The sequence below is a fragment of the Hemicordylus capensis genome, chromosome 2 (assembly GCF_027244095.1).
Source record: "Hemicordylus capensis ecotype Gifberg chromosome 2, rHemCap1.1.pri, whole genome shotgun sequence".
NCBI lineage: Eukaryota > Metazoa > Chordata > Lepidosauria > Squamata > Cordylidae > Hemicordylus > Hemicordylus capensis.
This window is the reverse complement of record NC_069658.1, coordinates 278,640,460-278,660,938: the sequence shown is the minus strand read 5'-3', so window position 1 is coordinate 278,660,938 and position 20,479 is coordinate 278,640,460. Positions and strand designations below refer to the sequence as shown.

General features: G+C 44.1%; 1 protein-coding gene across 5 annotated transcripts in view; it reads left to right on the top strand.

The window, feature by feature from the left end:
- TAFA4 (TAFA chemokine like family member 4) overlaps window positions 1-20,479 on the top strand; it is a 230,744-nt gene that overhangs the window by 49,276 nt on the left and 160,989 nt on the right. The window contains exon 1 of one of the 5 annotated variants that reach the window (XM_053294685.1): window positions 4,524-4,589. The exons of the other annotated variants lie outside the window; for them this stretch is intronic. The gene's annotated coding sequence lies outside the window, so the exon portion shown is untranslated. Of the gene's footprint in view, window positions 1-4,523; window positions 4,590-20,479 lie in introns of those variants that run through there. 5 annotated transcript variants of the gene reach the window in all.

The following is a 20,479-nucleotide window of genomic DNA, read 5'->3' as shown; positions in this document are numbered from 1 at the left end:
CCCTGTTTGTCTGATCATGAGATGCCATGGTGCGGCTCCGTGTCGACTCATGAGGAGACCTCTGAGGGCAGGAGGCTTGTGTTAGCCTCCTGGTTGGGGGTCTCCTCATGAGTCGACATGGATGCCCCATGCACTTGCCTAGGGCATCCTGGGACTTCCAGGGGCCGTGCGGCCCCCGATCCCCACTGCCCCTACCAGCTCTGTGACGGAGCCAGTAGTCGTCTGGGTGGCTGATCCGACTGCCCAGGGATGGCTCCCTGCTTGTCTGTGAGGAGAGCCCAGTAAGGCTCTCCACACTGCTCGTGTGGATAGCCTCATTATGTGGAAGCAAGGAAGACGTTCCAAACTGCTGCAATATTTGTGTGAGAGATTTCTCTTAAGTTTCTCTAAGGCTTCTATGTTTTGGGAGATCCAACTTGGTGCTAATTCCCATTGCTGGAAATTTGAGAGTTCTAGGAAACACCACTTTCCCATTACACAGTAATGAAATGGTAGCAGCATTCTTTGAGGCTGTTCTCGCAAGTAGTCCACCTCGCTCTAAGGCAGCCAGGCCTGCTCTTGGCTGCTTGTGAGAAGCAGCGGGAGGCAAGTGGCTGCCACTGCAGCAGCAAACCCACCTGCGGATTCCTACTTCCACATGAGGTTAAGAGAGCAAGTTGACCTCGTGTCTTTGGTTGTCTGCCAGCCCTGACTGCTTGCAGCTGGGGCTGGGAGACGGCAGGGCTCCTGGTTGGCATTTGCGTGGAGCATTGTGGGAGTTCTGGGGGCAGGAAAATGCTCCCAGTCCTCCACGCTGCCTGAAGAGGCAGCAGCACGTCTGGGCACGTGATCTTTGCACCCAGCCTCTTTAAGTGGATTGCCTGCAGGGGAGGTATGCTTTTGAAGGCTTCCTCCCCTTGCCCCTTTTGAGCCCTTTCTCTGATTGTGAGAAAGAGCTCTCTGTCATCTACTTCTTGACTCCACAATGGCTGCTTGGAGCTGTGCAGCTTGCATGAATGTGTGTGCGTGCATTTTGGGGGTGGGTGGGTATTTTTTTCTTTCTTCAAAGCTAGAGTAGCCACAGAGTATACCAAGCAATTGCTCAGACCATTCTAATCTCTGCCATTTTACAGCTTCCACCATGATTATGTTTCCTTAACCAGAGTGTCTATTACAATAGTTTTGTTATCTGCCGAGAACTAAATAACCATATTCGCTTCAGTGAAGTTTAGTGTTCTTCAGTTAATCAAATGCATTAAATTGTAATGGAGCTGCTACTGAGTTGTAGAACAGAGGGGTACCAAGAAAGGAAAAAACCAAAGCTTCCTTATCTCAAATGAGTGCAGTATGTGCTCTGGAATGTGTTGCATCTGGAGCACCACTGAACTGTTGAGAGGGGCTGAGAGACGGACATAATGGGAAACCATAAGTATTTGTGCAGTGTGTGAAAGCCTGCCTGGAATAGGTAGGTTAATTGAATTTTGGGACTAATGTAAGATTTCACTGATGAACTCCTCCAGTTTTAAGATCTTGCTGGACTAAATGGTTTTTGGTGTTTGTTCTAACTCTCCGATTCTTCATTATCTTCTTCTGCCTAAGGTCCATTTTCACATTAAATTTTTGATGTGGAAAAGTTGCCCACAATTTTTTTGATATGAAAAGGAAGACTTTTCCCTCTATTTTTGTGTGTGGCATTAGTGTGGCATTTTACCACCGATGTGGTAAAAAAAATGTTTGCTATGTTCAAGAAACAATTGAAGATGATTTTTTTAAAGGATGTCATGACATTCCATGGAAAAAGAATTAATCAAACTTTATTGGTATATTCACAGCACCCCAGGAAACTTATCTGAATTGAACAAATGTGTCATAAAATAGAACTTCAATTATGATTGCAAAGTTTGACCTCAATCCTGTGCCTATTACGTTCCTTAGAAACCTTTCCTCAGTCTTAAGTGGGCATTGGATTAAGCCCACTGATCCTTCCTATTAGTACTCAGCTAGAAAAATTCCCAAGAGATAGCAGTATCCATGCTATCAATATTCAGTGTCTGGCCTCCTGCAGTTAAGACCCAGGGAAAAATCAATGTTCCACTGAGCCATAATTTTTGAAAGCACCGTGTAACATTATCCATTGTTGCCCTGTCTGGTATTGGTAAACCAGAAATAGGTAAAGATCTGCGGGAACCCTTTTCTGAATGTATTTTTAGCCACTTAACTAGGGAAAAGATTGGACGAGATTGGGTTAATCTTTTAAGTGCAATTATTTATTGATCGGGCTTTGAATCATCACACTGGTACAAATGCCCTTCTAGCCTCTTAGCTGTGTTTTGCTTTCAGTCAGTGAATTTTAGAAAATGAAGAGTGACATTAAACAAACCGTTTTCAGGAATAATTACCAAACTGCAGAAGCTAGAGAAGTGGTGGAAATTGGTGTCAACTTTTCCCCATTTCATAACATGCAGAGACTTAAAATGGCATTTAATTTTTCAGAATAATTTGGTGAAAGCATTCTCTGAAATGGACAATCCTTGCAATTATTACATGAAGAAGAAAGTACATTCCAATTACTACATGAAGAAGAAAGTACATTCCAAATGAGAGCAGTGTTTCCCCTAAAGAAATAGTTCGGAAAGATTTCAGTTGGAAGAACAGAATGAGGCATGGAGTGATTTGGCTCTCATGATCTGGCTTCTTTCCCGTACTGATAGCACTCATCATTGCTTACTGTTTCTCTGTGCTACTAAAAAGTGCACATTATCCTCTGAACAAAACAACACATTATTAGTTATAATAGATATTTTCAGGGCATTGCAGTCTCCACCTCCTCCCCACCATCCTTATGGGCAAAATAGATCATACAGTATATACATGTGCCTACTTAGTGGTTCCCTGCTAACTGGGAATTGCTTTTAAGCCCAGAAACATTTTAAAAGGTTGTTCGCTTGTATTTAGCAGTAGGAGGGCAACTGTCCCTGTTCATCCCAGCATAACATCTTTTCCAGGGCTCTTTGGTGTTTTCTTTCTTGCCCCTTTGAGACAGGAAATAATTTCTTTCATTTCTTTTGCTACGTAAACTGCTTTGTAAACTTTTGTTATTGAAAACCAGTATATAAATAATAATTCTGAATAAACCAGGACAGGACATTGTCATGGCCCCAACCCTGCTGCCACACTTATTCAGACTGGACAATGAGAGCTCTGAGGTCGAGGCCTCTGGATGGACTCCAGACCCCCTCAAAGGACCATCACACCTGTGTCTTGAGGGGCCAATCAGGGACTTACCCTTGGAGCCATATGTGCCAAGCCAGGGTGCAGGGGACTCACCGGAGGGGGCACCTGAAGAGATGCCAGTCCCCAAAGAGCTGCCGCCGCCACTGCCACACCCCAAGGACATACTGCTGCCCTCATCCTTTGGCTCAGAAGACTCTCTGGGCCCTCAACCTGTGAGAAAGGAATCACCCCCTTGCTTTGGGAGGTGGTCTTATTCACCTCAGGAATAAGACACGGCCCCTTTAAATGGCTACACTCTTAGGAAGAAAGGGGAGGAAACTCAGTGCACTGTTTCCAGTGCAGACAGACACACCTATGCTTGATGGATATGACAGACATGCTTTTAAGCATTACCCGCCCCCCGCCCCTGCCGTGAAATGTCATGAGTGGCCAGTGCTTTATGTGTTGCCTGGTATACTGATTATGTCAGGGTGGCTCATTAAAGAGGTGAAGTGATGGCCTCCGGTGGAGCCTCTGCAAGGGAGCTCCTGCCTTCCTACTGCCCAATCTGGAGTTTAAAATGCTCCTGGTGGTGATAGAGAGGGATAGAAGTGGCGCATGAAGGGATGGGCTCTGGCCTTGCCCCTGATCCTGCATTGGGAGGTGTGGCCAGTGGTGAAGAGCTATGCCTTGGATCGTGCCCATGATGAAGCTGGCAATGGATTATACTGTAGAGAGTTGTAAAAGTTCATGCGGCTGTAACTATTTCATTTTTCAAATGAAAACCTTAAAACAATTTAAAACCACTGTCAAGTTTAAAACTTTGGGTGAAAAAATGAGTCCTTAAGGACTTTAAAAAAGCTGTCAGAGATGGGGAGCATAGGCGAAACTAGGGTGGGGCAGCCAGGGCACATGCCCTAGGTGCCACTGGGTGTGTGTGCCAGTGCCATGCTGCCCCTCCCCTATACGCGGATTTTTTTTTAAATTAAAAAAATGTTTTTTACCTGTAGCCCCTTCAGGGGGCTTCCTAAGGGCCGTGGGGTGGTGGTCTGCAAATGTTCCCCCTCCCCCCACCGACCTCTTAGATCACCGCCGCAGCCCATCTCGGGCCGATTGTCAGGCCTGTTCGAGTCTACAAAGATCAGTGCGGTGGCCATTTTGGAGGTCGCTGCACATGCTCAAAAGGCCTCTGTGAGGCCTCGGACCATTTGAGCATGTGCGGTGGCCATTTTTAAAAATAAAAAAGGCTGCTGAAAACAAAAATGGCCACCGCACATGCTCAAATGGCTTCTGTGAGACCCAAGTCTAGATTTTTCCCTGATCTAGGGAGTCAGAAGAATGCAAAGTTGTTGGCAAGGGACCCGAGCATTTAAAAAACAGATATAAATGTCACAAAAGTAAGTGGACAAAACACCCCTTAAAAAGACAATGTTGGTTTAATACCTTGTAAGCTGGCAAAACTGAAGGGGGGGAGGGGGAGAGAGGCAAGGAATAAAATGGAAATATTCACTCACACGCTGTTTAATTCTCTATACAGAGCTCTATCTTTATCTGCGTATTTGTCAAGCAATCTGATTATAAGGCTTGTAGGATTTCAAACTTGGAAAGTTCCTGCCTTTTAACTTGTATGGTGCTTTGGGGAAAAAAAAACCTGTTGTAAGAATTCACGCTCAGAAATGTTGCATTTGCAATGTATTGCCATCCCTGTGTTGTGCAGTCTTACCATACTGAGAAATGGTTTGTCTTTTGTAATAAGTGGTTAATGTGCTGCAAATTATTCCCTTCAATTTAGCTGAGTTGTACTCAGGTTTTTATTGCCTGTGCATCCCTCCCAAGTAGATTTGTTCAAGTTTCCTTGCCTTCTAAAAAAAAGTTGTATTTTAGAATGTCTTTTTAAAAAAATCAATGCAACTCCCTTTTTCTTTTGAACACAGTTGTTGCAGCTGGATAATTTCAGATTGTTTAGGGGCCCCTAGGATTTCCCATTGCAACCATCTCCCTTTAAGGCAAAAGCTGTTTGGACAGAAAAAACCCATCTCTGAATTTCTTGGAGGCAGCAACCTGTAGTGAGGTGTGCTGAGGTGGCAGAGCATTTGCTAAAGAGAGTTTTCACGGCTTAGCTCTATGGAGGCATGCCCAGCACATGGATGTGCTGTGTTTCCATGGGAAGGCGACTGGCACATATGTGCCACATGTGTGGTTTTATGTGTGTATGCATGTACAGTATGTGTTGCTTACAGCCTGTTTCTCTTGAAAGTGTCTGAACTTGTATTTTTGAGCTGGTATTGTGGTAAAGTTATCTGAAAGATGGGTGTCAGAGGTTTGGACAAGGGCACAATTTCAGTGCTTGCCCTAGGCGTTATTTTCCCTAGATATGCCTCTGATGGGGAGACTCTTATTTCTTCAGAGTCTCGGGGTAGCTACAGAGAAGGCCTGTCTCTGTGTAAATATGCTGGCCTTGGGCCGAAATAAACCAATACATATACTGTCTCTGTGTAGACACCCCAAGCTGGTAGCAACTGCAGACAAATCTTTCTGGATGATCTCATTGTGATGAGGCTCATGGTGAAGATGTTCTCTTAAATACTCTGGGCTGTTTAGGGCTTTAGTAGCAGACCCGGCGCATAGCTTCTGCACCATTAGTTTGCCGCTGTGCTTTCCTTCGCCTGCCACCGCCCGCCTCCTCTCACCTTTCCCTCCCCGCCCGCTGGCAATGCTTTCCTTCCCCACCAGGTGCTGCACAGCTCTGCCGTCCACCCGGCTGGGCTCCTATCGGCGGCGTGGATCTGCCGCCCGCCTCCTCACAACTGTCTGTCCCCGCCTGCCAGCAGCGCTTTCCTTTCCCGCCGGGAGCTTCTCGTCCCCCCACTGTCTCCCCCCTCCTCCCGGCAGCCAGGCCAGGGCCCGTCTCTGCCGCCTCCTCAGCCTGGCGGCCGCTTTGGCAATTCACTTCCTCCTAACCCTTGCCACCTGCCCCGCAACCTTCTGGGCCAGTTTGCTTCTCCCCCTGCCTCTCTGCGAGAGTTCTGTGGCTCTTGCAAGATTTCTGGGACGCATCCCGCTTCATCCACACATGGACTATCTTAGTGAGATAGAGAGATAGAGATAGATCCTAACTGCGCATTTAAAAACAATTAGTTAATGACTCCAAATGATATAATTATCTCCAATGCCTCATACAACTGGTTTTGTGGTAGCAAGCATAAATTGTCCCCTTTGCCAAGCAGGGTCCACCCTGGTTTGCATATGAATGGGAGATTACATGTGAGCACTATAAGAAATTCTCTGTAGGGATTTGGCTGCTTGCATGCAGAAGGTTCCAAGTTCCCTCTCTGGCATTTCCAAGATAGGGCTGGGAGAGGCTCGTACCTACAAGCTTAGAGAAGCTGCTGCCAGTTTGTACAGATAGTACTGAGCTAGATGGACCAATGGGCTGACTCGGTATATGGCAGCTGCCTATGTTCCTGTAACTCAGGCATCCCCAAACTGCGGCCCTGCAGATGTTGCTGAACTACAACTTCCAGCATACCCAGCCACAAAAAATTGTGTCTAGGGATGCTGGGAGTTGTAGTTCAGCAACATCTGGAGGGCTGCAGTTTGGGGATGTCTGCTGTAACTTATAAAAAGAATGTATGTCAGAATGTTTATTGCAAATACCTCTTGCTATAATGATTGTTGCTTGTTTCTCAATTTTTCAGAAAGGTTGAAGTCAGTGTTTTCTCTAATTTTTTTCCCATCTGTGTGTGGAATGAGTTTTGTTGTGGGCAGCAGTATCAATGCAGTGTGTGTGCATGTGCATTCAAAATGGGTCCTTCCTGATACAAACTGAGCAGGTTCTAAAATTAACATAGTGGAAATCAAAAAACGTGTGAGCACACGCACACCTTTGAAGGAAAACTGGTTGAAGTACAGGTGGCCCTTGTTTGTGGTTTCGGCAACCACGGTCTTGTGTATCTGAGGGGCCTTAGAAACCCAGTTTCATTATCCGTGATATTAAAAATAGGTGATATTTGCCTATCTGTGGTTTCTGGGCCACCGCAAGTGACTTCTCATGTCACGTCTAGTGGCATTTCTGCAGGCAGTGTGGAGCCACTTTTTGGCTTGTGTTTATATATCCATATATATTTATTTTATTTATTTAAAACATTTATATACCACCCAAAATGCAAGTCTCCGGGTGGTTCACACCAAAACAACAAAAACAGATAAAAAGATTAAAACATCACAACAATTAAAATTTAAAATGTTAAAACTATTAAAAACACAATTAAAACAATATCTAATAAAAAGCCTTGGTGAACAAACACATTTTGACTGCCTTTTTAAAAGTTGTAAGAGACGGGGAGGCTCTTATTTCACTAGGGAGTGCATTCCAAAGCCTCGGGGTAGCAATGGAGAAGGTCCTTCCCTGCATAGCCACCAGATGAGCCGGTGGCAACTGAAGATGAACTTCTCCAGATTTTCTCAATGGGTGGTGTGGTTCATAGCAGAGAAGGAGTTCTCTTAAATGCCAAGGGCCCAAGCTGTTTAGGGCTTTATAGGTTATAACCCAAACCTTGTATTTTGCCTGGAAACATATTGGCAACCAGTGTAGATCTTTTAGGATAGGAGTGATATGGTCTCTCCGATATGACCTAGAGACCAACCTGGCTGCCACATTCTGGACCAACTGCAGTTTCCAGACTGCGTACAAAGGCAGCCTCACATAGAGCGCATTGTAGTAATCCAGTCTGTAGGTGACCAGTAAATGTACTACTGTTCTGAGCTCAATTATATCAAAAAATGGACGCAGCTGGTGTATCAGCCAAAGCTGACAAAAGGCACCTCTGGCCACTTCCTCAGCCTGAGACACTAGGGAGAGGTTTGTGTCCAGAAGCACCCCCAGACTGCATACCTGTTTCTTCTGGGGAAGTGTGACCCCATCCAGAACTGGCAGATAAAAATCATCTCCTGAGTTATGAACCCGCACAATAAGTACCTCCATCTTATCTGGATTCAGCCTCAACCTGTTACCTCTCATCTAGCCTATCACTGCCTCTAGGCAAACATTTAGGGAGGTTGTGCCTTCTCCTTATGATATTGACATGGAGAAAAAGATTTGGGTGTCATCAGCGTACTGATTACACCTGAACCCAGCTGTTTCATGTCGATGTAGATGTTAAACAGCATCGGAGATAATACGGAGCCTTGAGGAACACCATACCAAAGTTCAGTTTTTGAAGAACAACAGTCCCCAAGGGACACCATCTGGAATCTGCCTGAGAGGTAAGAGTGGAAGCACTGCAAAGCAGTGCCTTCCACCCCCAACCTCCTCAGATGCTCCAGAAGGATACTATGGTCGATAGTATTGAAAGCCGTCGAGAGATGCAATAGGACAAACCCAATTGGAGATGATCCATCAGGCTGACGAAGGCAGTCTCCACCTCATAGCCAGCCGGAAAGCCAGTTTGAAATGGGTCAAGATGATCAGATTTCTCCAAGACTGCCTGGAGCTAGGAGGTCACCACCCTCTCAATTACCTTGCCCAGCCATGGAAGTTTGGAGGCAGGCCTGTAGTTGCTCAGCTCTGAGGGATCCAAGGTAGGCTTCTTCAGAAGCAGTCTAATAATTGCCTCCTTAAGACAAGGACGCATCCTAGCTTCCCTCAGAGACACATTTATAATCGCAAATTATTTTGTGCATTTAAAAGTACTTAAAAAAAAAAAGAGAGAGCATATCCTGCATTGTTTCACACTTGTGCTGCTTTGTTTGTAGTTACCAAGATGGGACTATTGGGAGGATACTTGTATACTGATGGGCCATTGAAGAAGAGTGGTTTGATTGGAAGAGTTCCATTTTGGACTTTTCATGCAGTACAGAGAACCATATATGTTTCCTCTCATTGCTTGTTAGGGAATAAGAACTCTATATGCACTGTGACTATAAACAACCTGTGCAAATGTGATCCTTAGGATTATGGGTTTTAGGATTCAAGTATAAAACACTCTGCATATTACTTGTGGTGCCATGAATCCTGCTACTGATTCAGCTGAAGGCTGGTTGCCATGACCACTTTAGCACATGGTGATTGTCATTCATCATGTGCATACGTGGTTCTGTGGCTGTCCTTGAAAACCAAAATTCTCTCTGTGTGACATTCTGGTTAAAATATGGGTTGATCAATGCCGTGCAAAGCTTAGACTGGTTTCTATGCAGGCCACTTTGCTACATGACACAGCTCATCACAGGCTCAAATTGCAATGTAGGCTTGGATGAATATCCTGGATTACAGAGGTAACAGGCTTGAGTATCTCTTTGACTCCTTTCCATATGAGGTATGAGGCATGCTAAGATATGGAGGGAGATTCCAAGCTCTGTGTGTGTGAGTGATATAATGAACCCCATACTTTATTACAGGTATATAACAGTGATGAAGAATAGAAAGGCATGCTTTAGACCCTGCTCCAAAACGCCTTATGTATGCTCCTCATCGCATGCTGAGGTCATCTGGAGACGTCAGTCTCCAGCTGCCACTGGTGCTTCTGGTGGCGACTTGTGACTGGGTTTTCTCTGTAGCCGCTCCTAGGTTGTGGAATGCACTCCCTACTGAAATTTGTGCTTTAAATACATTATCCTCTTTTGAGAGAGCCCTTAAGACTTAATTGCTTAGTCTGGCCTTCCAGGATTTATAAACTGTTTGAATTGATTGTTAAGATTTTATGGTTTTACGTTTGATTTCATTTTCGTTTGTAAACCGCCCAGAGCGATTGGTTTGGGTGGTGTAGAAATGTAACAAATAAATAAAGAAGAATACTCCTAGAGGCAAGCTGACTTTGCTAACACATCCACAAAATATAACCTATATTACAAAAGCCAAGCTGCCACCTCCAAAGCAGCTGCAATAAAGGTCCAGGTTGGGGAATCCTGCTCCGATTTGGAGACAATGTCTCAGTGCACAGTGGTTCTATGTGATGTCTCGAGAGAGCAGAACCTCTCCCCACAGCACCCTGCCATTTGTAGCATGTCTGCTTCCCATGACTGCCCTCTCTGCCTTTTGAAGTTGTGCTCCACTTGCTTGATTAGATGGCGTGGCTGCCTGGGGAGGAGAGGCTGCAGAAAAAGCTAGACGGGGAGGTTTGCAGTTCAAAATTACCTTTGATAAATTATAGCTGAAAGAACTAAAGCCCTCCTCTGTAATGAGGAGTCGGTTTATGATGTGCGAGGAAAGCACTGACTTCTAGCAGCGTCGCCTTACTGTTGAAAGAGAGCTCTCGATGTTTACTCCTCAAGTTGTTCACTTCCCATTTTTCTGTAGGATCATGAATAATAGATATGGCTGGTATGGATTCACATTTGAGATTTTTCAAAAGTACAAATGGAGGTTAGGTGCCTAAATCCCATTAACTCACTGTAGGGCCAGGATCACCCAGAGATTGTGCCTATACCTTTAAAAGCTCTGAGGCAGCAGGAGAAGATAGAAGTGGCTGAGTCTTCAATCCTCAATCCCTCTTGATCACCAGCCCCCTTCCTGTTGTGGAGCAAACAGTGCTTACTGGAGTCCTGTCTTTTAAAAATGGGATTTTATGTAAATCAGCTCAAGGGCTAATAAAAATTATGATGATGATGATAATACAGATAGCAAGGATGAAAGATATGTGGAGGGAATGGAGAAGGATGGGGTAGTAGCCACATTCTCTCCCACTACTGAACTAGCCAATGTGTAGGCAGGATCTCCAGGCTGCAATCTTGGAACCCTAGTAGAGTCTATCTGGCCCTGCTAACTGAGTGAAGAAGCACTTTCCAGAGTGGTGTATCTCTTATATTCAACCCCAGCACAGCGTCCCTTCAGTAGTTATTGCTGGTATCTCCCTTGTCTTTATTTTTAGAATGTGAGCCCTTTTGGGACAGGAGCCATTTTATTTCTTTTTCTATGAAAACCACGTTGGGAACTTCTTTTGTTGAAAGGTAGTGTATAAATAATGACATCCGTCATTTTAATACATTTCCCCCACTACTGTGGCGTAGGGATGTGCACAGAACTGGTGGTTCTGCCAGTTTGAAGGTGGGGGGAATGACTTTAAGCGTGGGGGAGGGTGCACTCATCCCTCCTGCTGCTCCCCTCCACTGGCGATCCATCGTAAACTGGTCAGGCGGGGTGGCAGCATATGCCCCTGCCGCCCCATCCCCTCATTGGACCAGAAGTAAGCGGAAGTACCTGGCGCACATTGTGGACGTGCACGCGAGCAAGCTTGATGTGCATGTGCCCGACATGTGCATGTGCACCGGGTACTTCCGGTTACTTCAATTCGACAAGGGGACGGGGCAACAGGGAGGTACACTGCCGCCCCGCCAGCACGGTTTACAATGGAGCACCGGCAGAAGGGAAGCAGCAGGAGGGTGAGTGCACCCTCCCCCACCCTTTTAACTCCCCCACACTAGTTCTGTGCATACCCCTACTGTGGAAGTCCATGTATCCCTCTCATTTGAAGGGTTCCAGGCACTTGGTACTGCTGACTTTATCTGCTGTTTCTTTATATTGTGATCCACCACCAGCAACCTTTTAATGGAACAGCTGGATAGAAATGTTTACAAATAAATAAGTTGTGTCAGGTCAGATTAAGGTTGTGTGCGCGCACACACACACACACACACACACACACACACACACCCTGAGCCCTCCAGCCAGTAACACCTTTGAGTTCCACTAGGGTATGATAACAGTACTTTGATGAATATAACACACAAACATTCAACCCAGATCTTAAGCTCCCGGTTCAGAGTTTTTGTTTCTCTGTGTAGGTGCCTTTAAGGCAGCATTCAAGAACACAGCTTGAAACTGAGCCAGACAGAAGGCCAGTAGTACTGAATCTCTAGGGAGATGTGTCTGTTTATTAGGGATCAGTGCTCCCTCTAAGGTGTGTGAACGCTCACAAGTTTTTGAATGTCTGCTCAATTAATTTTAGATGCTGCTCAGGTTGAATCAGGAAGGGCTCACTCTGAATGCACGTGTGCACACATTGCATTGATACTTTCACCCAGAACTAAATTCATTCCTCACACAGTGAAGAAAATTAGAAAGAAAACTGTTAGGGATATAAGCAATATAGGTAGGACCAGATAGTTAAATATTTGCCTTGAACAAGGTAGTGTACAATATTCTTATTATTTCTGATACTGCAGCAAATGCAAACCATGAATTTCCATACTATATGCATTTCTGAGAGGACCTTTTTGGCGGCCTTTGATACTATCGACCATAGTATCCTTCTGGAACGTCTGAGGGTTTTGTGGGTGGGAGCACTGCCTTGCAGTGGTTCTACTCCAACCTCTCAGGCAGATTCCAAATGGTGTCTCTCGGAGACTACTGTTCTTCAAAATCTTTCATATGGTGTTCCTCAGGGCTCCATATTGTCTCCAACGTCTACATGAAGCTCCTGGGAGAGATCATCAAGAGATTTGGAATGGGGTGTTATCAGTATGCTGATGACACCCAAGTCTATTTCTCTATGTCAGCCTCATTGGGAGAAGGCATAAACTCCTAAATGCTTATTTAGAGGTGGTAATGGACTGGATGAGAGATAACAAACTGAGGCTGAATCCAGATAAGATGGAGGTACTAATTGTGTAGGGTCAGAACGCAAGAGAGGATTTTGATCTGCCGGTTCTGGATGGGGTCTCAGTTCCTGGAAGGAACAGCTACGCAGTCTGGGGGTGCTTCTGCATCTGAATCTCTCTATGGTGTCTCAGGTTGAGGCAGTGGCTTTCTGCCAGCTTCGACTGATACACCAACTGTGTCCATTTCTTGAGATTAATGACCTCAGAACAGTGGTACATATGCTGGTAACCTCCAGACTGGGCTACTGCAGTGTGCTCTGTGTGGGGCTGCCTTTGTATGTAGTCAAGAAACTGCACTTGGTACAGTATGTGGCAGTCAGGTCTTAGAGAGACCATATTACTCCTGTGTTGAAAGACCTACATTGGCTGCACTGGATCCTTGTAATTAGATGAAAAAAAGACCTTGCTTGTGAGCCCTGACCTGCCCCCAGCTATTGGTGGGCCCTGGAGAGGAGAGCTGGTTTTATGGTAGCTGGTCTTGTGGTAGCAAACATGACTTGTCCCCTTAGCTAAGCAGGGTCCATCCTGGTTGCATATGAATGAGAGACTAGAAGTGTGAGCATCGTAAGATATTCCCCTCAGGGGATGGGGCCGCTCTGGAAAGAGCAGAGGGTTCCAAGTTCCCTCCCTGGCTTCTCCAAGATAGGGCTGAGAGAGATTCCTGCCTGCAACCTTGGAGAAGCCACTGTCAGTCTGGGTAGACAATACTGAACTAGATGGACCAATGGTCTTGCTCAGTATATGACAGCTTCCTATGTTCCTTAACGGCTTGGGGAGCAGAGCTGTTACTGAAGACAAGAGGCCAGGGGCCCAGTAAACAGAAGGTGTCTAATAATTATGCAATTTTTAAATCCCAAGCTGGGGAAAATGGGTTGCTGCTGTCTTTTACATTCTTTGTTGGTCTGAATCTATATACAGTTTTCTGCTGGTTTCCCTGATACTGGTCAGCATTTGATCCTAGTTTGTTATGACTAAATCCCATTGAAATTAAGTCATGACTAACTTGTCATGAAAAGTCATGACTAACGTCTCATTGAGTTCAATGGTATGTAGTCTGGATGCTGCCTACTGTGTTTAGCAGAACGCTCAGGTGATATACTTCATTATCAATTGAATGGCTGGGAACCAACCTTCATATCAACCTTCATGGCTGGGAACCAACCTTCCCACCACCGAGCGGGAGATAATCCATAAAGGGAATAACCACCCTCCTATTTGGCATAAATGTAGCAGGGATCTAATTGGTCTTGCACTGAAAAAACACATCCAGAGACTCACTGGGCAAGGATCCGTGATGTAGAACAGAGATTCTCAACGTGTGGGTCCCCAGGTGTAATTGGACTTCAATTCCCATAATTCCCAACCAAAGGCCGCTGGGGCTGGGGATTATGGGAGCTGAAGTCGAATAACATCTGGGGACCCACACGTTGAGAAACCCTGATGTAGAATATGTATCTTGATAGGGATACATATCCCTTTTTTTATCAAGATAAAAAAAACTGATGGGGTCTGCAGAGCGTGTCCATGAGCTTCTCTGAGTGTCCAAGAAACATATAAGAATATAATGTTTTCTAAAGTAAATTCATGGTTTTAAAGTGCTGCTGACTGAAGGGTGTACTAGGTAAATGGGCAACAGTTATAAAATCTATGTTGCTCATATATCCTGAGGTGGAACTCAAAGAGCAGAAGCTTTTACCTTCCATGACCTTGATGTGGTCCTTAGATTTGTTTTGGGATTTTGTTTTATCTGTAGGCCCTCTGGTGGCCTCAATCTAGCATGATTGGAAGTAATGTCAAAGGTGTTTACACAAGGACTATAATGCTGTTCATCTTGCTGGGCCAGTTTCACTCAACCAAGCTGTTACTCAACCAAGACGTTATTTTTCTACTACATTTTCTGTTTGCTTGATGTGCATTTGACAAGTGCTGCATTTAAGGGCGTCACTTCCCAACTAACTCCATGCTGCTCTGTTGTAGAGAGTGTTTCCATATCAGATCACAAACATGTACATTTGCTTATTTCTTGTGGGATCCAGGCATTTTACATCAAAGCAATGCTCCTGTTTCAAATACATTGCATTTTCCACCACTCAGAACAGAATTGGTATTGGTCAAGTGTTGTCAACTGACCAGTCAGTTGACTGCCAGTTATTTGGCCATCAACAGCAGTTGTCATTTATTCCAAAAATTCAAAAATACCCTTGCATGGGTGGCTGTATCTTTGTTATTGTGTCATGGTTTTGTCGGTTAGCAATGGCAGGAGGGTAGTCTGTGGTTTCCCAGCTCTGCAGGAGTCAACAGTCACAAATGTATAATGCCTGCATATAGAAGCAGGTGCCTCTTGCCCTATAACCTGAAGATCATTTACCCTCCTCAGGATTCTCCAGTCCCAATTCGACCACTTGGTTTGGCATCTTCATGAGGTCTGACCTAGTGCACTGTAAAACATTTGCGGGGTCTGGATTCTAGAGTCTTCTAGAGGATAGCTTATGTGATTAGTGTACTTTTTTTTGGTTTACTTGTTGCTCTAATAAATTAGTGGTTTATAAACTGGACTTATTTTGACAATATTTGACCATTATTTACTTGTCAGTTGAGCAAGGTTTTTTAACTATCACATGCCAACATTAACTCTCAAAGAGCAGTGTTTTGCAGTTGTGAAAAATTAGGAAGGCTTTTATAATTTTTAGTGCTGCCTGGAATGTAGCTGCATCTCTTCATATGAACATATATTGGACAGTGCCTGTAACGTCACTGATTATCAATATGATGAATAACTTAGTCTCTCCCTCGCCTCCAGCTTGTGTCATGTTATGATCCTGAGCTCAGCTTGTAGAGAGGGAACTGGCACAGGAACCAAAATGGAATAACCTTCGGGCAGAATCTGGTAAAGCTATTACCATGTTGCCAGGAAAAGCAATTTTGTCCTCAAATAGTGCTGTCATGCCTAATGCAATAGTCATATAGGTGATTGCAGAAAAAGAGCTGGTTGTATCTATTGAGTCATGCTTGTGATATGAACAGTGATCAGCAATGAACAGGATTAGGTATTTGACTGGTCAAAAATAGTGGGTTGATTGCCTAGTAAAATATACCGCTGCTAGGGTTCTGACTGGTACAACTCTGAGTCCATACTACACTGATTCCTTTCCCACTTCTTTGGTTACCAGTTTGTTTCTGGATATATTTCAAGGTGCTGTTGATTATCTTTAACCAAAGCTTGACAAATCCCAGGTGTCAGGGAGCCTTGACGTCTAAAAATTTAACCATGAGGATCTTCAGAGAGACAGTTAATTTTATTTATTTATTTAACATATTTTTATACCAAAACTTACGTCTCTGGGCAGTTTACCACAAAATAAAAACAGAAAAAGTAAAACATGAGTTAAAACAAAAACAAAACATTTTAAACATTTAATAACATTTTTATTCATCTCAAACAGCCCTGTTAGGTAAGTTTGCCATACCTAACATATTTTACTTGTAAAGGGGATGAAGAGAAGTCCATTTATCCTCCTTTTTGACAGTGTCCATCATGAAATCCAGTAATTTGGTCAAGTGTCCATTAGCCTGGCTCCTAAATTTTTGGGCTGGCTCATAGATCCCAATTAAGGGGGAAATTGTCAAGGTCTGCTTTAAAAAGATAAATGGTTTGAGGCTGGGGTATCTGAGGTGCCTTGCCTCACAGGGATCTACCACATTTGTAGTAGATCCCTGTGGATCTGTGAGGAAAGGGATTTATGGAGGCCCTGCTGTGTGTGCTGTCTTTAGGTGATGTCCAGCTAATGGCCATGTGGGAGAAAGCATTCTTTGTGGTGGTCCCCGTCCTTTGGAAGTCCACCAATTCTCTTCTTGCTTTCCGGGGGCTGACCAAAACTTGGCTATTTTGCTTAGCCGTTATGCATCTCTCTGGTGTTGATGTATAGAAACGTTATTGTTGGTACTGGTGGCTTTATTATTATTGTCTAGGGTTTTTAGTTACATTTTACAGGAGGTGTGTGTGTGTTTAAAAACCTTCTTGATTGTACACCACTTCTTGTAGAAAAGCAAGATATAATTTAAAACAACAACAAATAATGATCAGGTGCTTGAAGGATTGATGTATTAGAACTACAACAAAGAGCAATACTCATTACTCCCCTTTCCAGGACAGTTCAAACAAAGGAAATCTCTGCATCACATAATTATATGGAGTTTAAATGTCGTGTTCCCCTAAACCGGTTACAGTTGTTGCTGCCTTGTTTGGTGGTGACTTGGACCAGGCTTTCTCTATGGCTGCCCCGGGGCTTTGGAATATGCTCCCTGTTGAAATAAGAGCATCTTCTTATTTGTTTTCAGGAAGGCCCTCACGATGCACTTGTTCTCACAGGCTTCTCACAGAATTAATTTTAATAACTTGTTTTATGAGATTGTTTTTATTCTCTGCTAACTGAGCAAAGAGGCAGCTTTTTAAAAGTGGTGATTCTCTTTATTTAGCAGGGAAAGAGCAACTGGCCTCCTCCATCTCCATCACAGCAACCCTCCAGTGGCTGTTGCTGGTGTCTATCTTTTTTTCTTTTCTTTTTTAGATTGTGAGCCCTTTGGGGACAGGCAGCCATTTTATTATTTATATCTATGTAAACCTCTTTGGGAGCTTTGGTTGAAAAGCGGTATATAAATATTGGTTGTATTCGTATTGTGTCATGTGGAATTTTAATCTTACTCTTTTATATTGCATTTTAAATTTTGTACACTGCCTAGAGATGTATATATCAGACGGTATACAAATATGAAAACAAAGTATCCTGGGAGTACTCTTGAGAGACTCCCCACCACCGGCTCAGATCCCAGGACTACACAGGTTTGCCATATTCTGGCTTTCCAAATCTGGGTGCCTAATTTGCATATTATGTAAATTGGCTTGAAAATAATTTTTGAACAGAATAGTGATTGCAGGGTTTGCTCCATAATTCTGCTTCTATGAGGGCTAGAGCTTAGCTTTTTTTTTTTTTTTTTAATGAATTTTTTTTTTTTTTTAAATGGAAGCTGAAATCCGGGCGCATCTGGGTGGGCTAAGCAGTCTGGGTGAGATGCTTAAAATCTGGGTGAAACCTGAAATTCGGGGGGCGGGGGGATAGCATGGCAAGTCTAGGTCTACAGTACTTAGGTCTACAGTACTCAGTGTTTTCTAGATAGAGGCAATGGCTATTGAAACTGATTTAAGTGTTATGTAGATATGGCCAAAGACATACTAGGTCAGAAAACAACTGTTCAGCTGACAGTATTTGAGTAGTCCAGTGTTTAAGTCCCGGCTTGAGTTGATGCAGCTTCTTCCCTGTCCATTCTGTTTTGTGACTTTTTGCTTTTCACTTAAATTCTTTGCTGGGTGAGTCCTCCTCCATTTTACAGCTGGAATGAATGTGTGCTCATCCATGTCTGTGCTATCACCTGCTGTGCTTGTCCGCCTTTCTTTGAGCTCTCCTCTGTAGCTGTACATTCCCCAGAACACACCCTGCTAGCTTGTTTGTTTGTTTTAAGGAAAAGGGGGAATGACCATTATCCTAACTGTTCTCCTCTCTCCTGTAGAAAGTTTGTCATCTTCTTCATAACCAGGGCACCAAATATTGTGGAGATCTGTGGGAGTATGATACTACTAGATTTATTTTTTAGTTGTTAAACCACCTGATATAGACATCTCCTGGCAGTTTACATAGAATTGATTTTGTAATATATCTTTGTCTGTGTAGGCTGTTAGTCCTTAATATATCGGCTCATGTAAGATCACCAAGTCTCCAGTCTGCAAACTATGAAGCTTTTCTGTTGTCCTGCTTAGGAGTAATATGGAGTAAGGGATTTGTGGATTTCAGGCTAAATTTTTAATCAGAGCTGAGAAAGAGGATGGTCTTGAGGCCAGCCTCCCTACTGCTTGAAGAGCAAGCAGTATGAGGGAGGGGGTGGGGGGAGAGAGCACTTGCTCTGTAATGGAACGTTGGCTAGCCTGTGTGTATTTATAAGATGCATATACTAGGAGAGCTGGTCTTGTGGTAGCAAGCATGACTTGTCCCCATAGCTAAGCAGGGTCCACCCTGGTTGCATATGAATGGGAGACTAGAAGTGTGAGCACTGTAAGATATTCCCCTTAGGGAATGGAGCCGCTCTGGAAAGAGCATCTAGGTTCCAGATTCCTTCCCTGGCATCTGCAAGATAGGGCTGAGAGAGATTCCTGCCTGCAACCTTGGAGAAGCCGCTGCCAGTCTGTGTAGACAATACTGAGCTAGATAGACCAATGGTCTGACTTGGTGTATGGCAGCTTCCTCTGTTCCATTAGTATGGGTTGCATTAATGCAACCCATCCTCTTCCTCATTCAAGGGAATCATTGACCCAGAATCCATTGCCAGCCACAGTGCCTGTGCTGCAGTAAAATCATTGGCAAGTTATTCTCTCACCTTTATGACTCCTTTATGTTACTTCCTGGCATGATTGTAACAGCTGCCACTGCAGCACCCTTAGCAGCAAGCATAGCTATACACTCAATTAGAGCAACTTCAGCCACATTTTGAATGAGTACAGAACACCTTACAATGCAGATTGCAAAGCAGTTTAGAGCAGTGAGTGAAGCACAAGTTAGTCTTAAAGCCAGACATGGAACTCGTCACAGCAGTCACGAAGAGATGTTACACACACACACACACACACACACACACACACACACACACACACACACTCCCACCCCTCCACTGTCCATTTCTCACCACAACACTATCTCACAAACAAAACAAACCACAAGTCAAGGAAAGCAGGCACCCAAGTTCTGCCTTTGTCACTCTGAGATCCAACAAAATACGATAGTTATAGCAGTGGTAGCACAGCATATTATACTCAGTATAATAAGGAAACCACAAAATCAAGCCTTCTATCTTGCCTGCCACAGAGAGACGGGAGGACAGAGTACTCTAGAAAATATTGAGGTAGACGAACCAATCCAATCATTTGACAAGAAGAAACAAAAAGCTGACTCTTACCATGAGAATAACTCTTCTTTCTTTATTTTATGTATGTATGTATTTATCATATTTCTATACCGCCTGATATGTACATCTCTAGGTGGTGTACAAAATTTAAAATATTGAAGTCACAAATTAAAATACATGACAATAAAAACAATAAAATAGTTATGAAAACATGTTTTTAAAATTATTAAAAATTATAATTAAAAGCCTGCAAAAACAGGAGACTTCCCGAAAACAAACTGAGAAAGAGATACTCTGATTTCAGCAGGGAGCTTATTCCAAAGCCGTGGGGCATCCACAGAGAAAGCCTGGTCATGGGTCATCACCAAACAAGCCGGTGGCATCCTTAACCAGACCTCTCCAGAAGATTGTAATAGGCATCAGGGTTTATGGCTAAGAAGGCCATTTGCGCATGCATGGTGGCCATTTTTGTTTTGGTTCCCATAAAAAAAAAAAAAAGGTGGCCGCACATGCGTAAATGGCCTCTGTGAGGCCGTGGGTCATGCCAGGCCTCACAGAGGCCTTTTGTGCATGCGTGGCGGCCACCATTTTGGCTGCCGTGCCGTTTTCAGCAAGGCCTGTACGGGCAGAAAAATGGGCCTAAAAGGTCTGAGGGGAGCGCTTTGAAGGCTGGCGGGGGGGGGGGGGGCGGACACCTCCGCGCACCCCCCTGCCACCTCGACAATCATTTTAAAGGTAATTT